Here is a 3,695-nt window from a genome sequence, read left to right as displayed (position 1 = left end):
AGGCAAACATCTTAACCTTGGTAATATCTCCCTGGTCCCATCCTGCCATCTTACCAAACATAGCATCCAAATATTTGAATGTTAATTGCAGCTCACAGTACTGGGCTCTTGCCACTCAGATCTCAATCAGAACCACATTTCCCTCCCTACAAGAAACTTGCTCAGATCGTACTGGTCTTTTTTTTGTTGTTGTTCCTCACAGTAGACAAGTTATTTTTCAATCTCAGGGTTTTTGATCCTCAGTCTTTCAGAAACACTTTCAATGTGTATTCAGATGATTGACTCTGACTGCCCTTTAGATTTAACCTTTTTTTGGAGTTCCCTCTTTGGTCTGTCGTGTCTAAAATAGTCCCTATTAAAACTGCACTCTTTGTCTTCTCATGAGTATGAGTTAAAATCTAAAAATTTACTAATCTGTTTGACTGATTTTCATGTTACCTGTTTCAGCTTTATCTCCTAGCATCCCTGTAACTATAATAAAAGAACTACAAGAATATTATCTTATTTTTTATTTATCCATGAAACCTACAAATAGTGCTCCTCATTAAACATCAAAATTCTTATAAAAGGAACTCATTCTTGAGTCAAGATACAATATATCTTGTATTCCACCAAAATGTCAGTGGGATAGAACCCTAACACATATATAGATAAAATTATGTGAATAATAAGATAGATATAAGTAAGAGGTCTGCTCATTTGGTTCAATGAGTGGCCTGACTGACTTATGCCTCCCAAGAGTGGGACAAGGTGTGATCAATTGCATATGGCTTTCGAAGTATGCAACAAGAAATAACTGTATCACTGTATCATTGTCATCCCGTTGTTCATCGCTTTGCTTGAGCAGATGCCAGTAATGTCTCCATTCATCCCAGCCCTGAGATTTTAGCAGTCTCTTCGTACTTGTCCTTCCCAACGGTGCTGTATTGGAAGCTCTTTCAGGGGCAGGGGAATAATACCAGTTATTGTTACTGTTTTTGGCATATCAAATATGCTTGCCAGGCTCTGTCGTGCGGGTGGGGTACTCTCAGTAGCTTGCTGGGCACTCTGGGAGGGATGGAGAATGTATATAACAGAATACAAGCAAGTATGTTAAAACCAAACACATGTGTGCTGCCTTAGGTACATCAGTGGGCATTTGTGGCTACTCGCTTCTGGGAGCTTTGTTTTATAGTCTCTGGATCTTGGCCATTGATGGGATTACATGGCCCCAGGGGAAGTTTGTTGGCGTGACTGCCAAGCTACTGGAAATTGGGGGATCTGGGTGGAGGATGGAGGAGAACCAGTCCCGAGCTGAGGAGGCCTGGAGACCTTACCCCCAAGTCCTACATACCTGGGTTCCAATGCTGGTTCCTTCATGTGTGAGGCTCGTCCTAGAGTGTGGAGAGTGGTCTTGAGCAAGGCTGTGGCTGGGTTCTGGAGGTTTTCGGCTGCCAGGGTTCTGCTTGGGGTGTGGAAGGAAACTCAACCCACTCCCCTCCAAGTGGCCCCAGTGAAGACAGCCTGGCATGGGGGCAGGAGATTCTGTGTCCAGCAAGAAATAACACATATCAATTTCGCTTGCTTGGGTCTAAACAATTTATACAGTCAGGTCCAAACTCAACAAAGATGAGTGTATATAACCTTCTGTATTCCCAGAAAAGAATAAAAATGAAAATAGTTGACCAAAAACAATTATGATTTTATATCTATCATCTAATTATTTCTTTCACCCAAGTAGTAAAACAATAGAAATACCTGATCATATATTCCTCCGATAAATGAAGCTTTCTACTACTTACTACCTACTCATCTAATATAACCTATTTGAGTAACTCCAGTATTTTTTCTGTAATTCTTATTTGGTGTTACTGTTCAATCATTGTCTTCTCATCTACAGTATAAATAAGAAAGCAGTAACCCATATACAAATTCCTCTAAACTAGGATTCTAAGATTCTGACTGATTCCTCCTCACAGATTCTGAGCCAATATTTATTTCTTATCTTGTAGCTTTCTAGTAAGTATACTTTTACAATTAGACTAAGTATTTCTCTGCAATCAGTACACAGCATATTTTCTATCTGCCTCAACATAAAGATATTCTCATATTGGCATAAATGCAGTAAATAATTGTTTACCTAAACCAATTAATAATACTGAAACCATTCATCAAGATAGAATGTACAAAATACTCTTACTAAAAAGATGCATGACCCCAACATTCCCATCTTTTGAAAATAAACTCACATAAGTCACTCACAGCTGTCCCAAGATACTTGAAAAGTTTTCAAGGTCAGTTTTCTTTCATAGCAAAAATCAATATAAGATTGCATGAATTTTCATGCTTATGTTGGAGGTCAATCTGTGCCTGGAAGTGAAACTCCCCTTTTCATAAGATTTCATCAGATCAGTAACCACAGAACTCAAATTTTGATCACATAGTATCTCAGCTTAGCTGTGTATCTTCATGTGAAAATGAAACTTGTGTTCCACTCCCTTATGTTCCTTTTCTTTAAATTGCCAATTTCTAAAATAATACTAAGATTAAAATCTGTTACTTCTTGATCAGGGTCATCATGTGTGATGACAGATCTACTTTGAGACCATCACTATATGAGAGAACAACCATATTGAGATTTTTATATCAGAAAATATCCTTTGGTTACCAGGTGGTTTCTTTTTCTGTTGACAAACTTGAAGTACATGCATATCTGGACAATTTTCCTGCTGAAATTACTGGGCTTATAACTTATTTTCTTAGAAAAATGTCACTTCAACTGAGTAGTCTCAGTCTTCCAAATCTCAGATGCCAGTGATGGTAGGAAGAGTTCAGTAGACCTTCTTTGATTTTATCACAAAGCTCAGTCAAAATTCAAAATCTGAATTTTGGTTCCTTTATTAAAAAATTAGGATAGTAACATCTACATTCAAGCTCTAAACAATATAGTAAACTCAGAATTGAGCTTCCATATGATCCAGCATTTCCTCTTTTTGAGTACCTATTATACTCAGGACATAAAAACATTCATACAAAAGAACATATGCACACCATCATTTATTGCAGTACTCAGTTCAATAGCTAAGAGTTAGAATCAACCCAGACATCCAATGACAGATAAGTATATCATGAAAATGTGGTACATATACACAATGTATTACTATGCAGCTGGAAGAAATGATGAAATCATGAAATTTGTGGCAATGTGGATGAAACTGGAAGATATGTTAAATGAAGTAAACATAAGGATAAACACAGGATGATAACACTTATATATGGTATTTAGTATAACTGGATGAAGGATACAATGTTTTAAAAGAGGAATGTCCAAATAAACTTTGGAACTAAAGTATAGGGAGAAGGAGAGTAAAAGTGGAAAGGAGGGAGAAAAGAAACAGATGAGAAGTAATGGAGGCCAGGTCAGGGTGTTAAGGTACCAAGTCAGGGAATTAAGGTACAGAGGCAGTGTTAAGAAATAATACATCGGGATGAGAGATATGTGCTAAAAGTAGACTATAACCAAACATGATGGTCACTTATACCTGTATTGCAAACCATAACAACCAAAAGGGGAGAGAGAGTAAAAGGGAATGTGCCCACCACAGAGGCAGGGACAGGGCCAGGGGTGGCAAAAGGGATACTGGGAAAATTTGTGGTGGAGAATGGGCACAGATGGAGGAATGGGTACTCGATCGTTGTATGACTGAAATGTAATC

Source organism: Sorex fumeus, unplaced genomic scaffold (genome assembly GCF_029834395.1).
Source record: "Sorex fumeus unplaced genomic scaffold, SorFum_2.1 ptg000035l, whole genome shotgun sequence".
Lineage (NCBI taxonomy): Eukaryota > Metazoa > Chordata > Mammalia > Eulipotyphla > Soricidae > Sorex > Sorex fumeus.
This window is presented reverse-complemented; position numbering follows the sequence as displayed.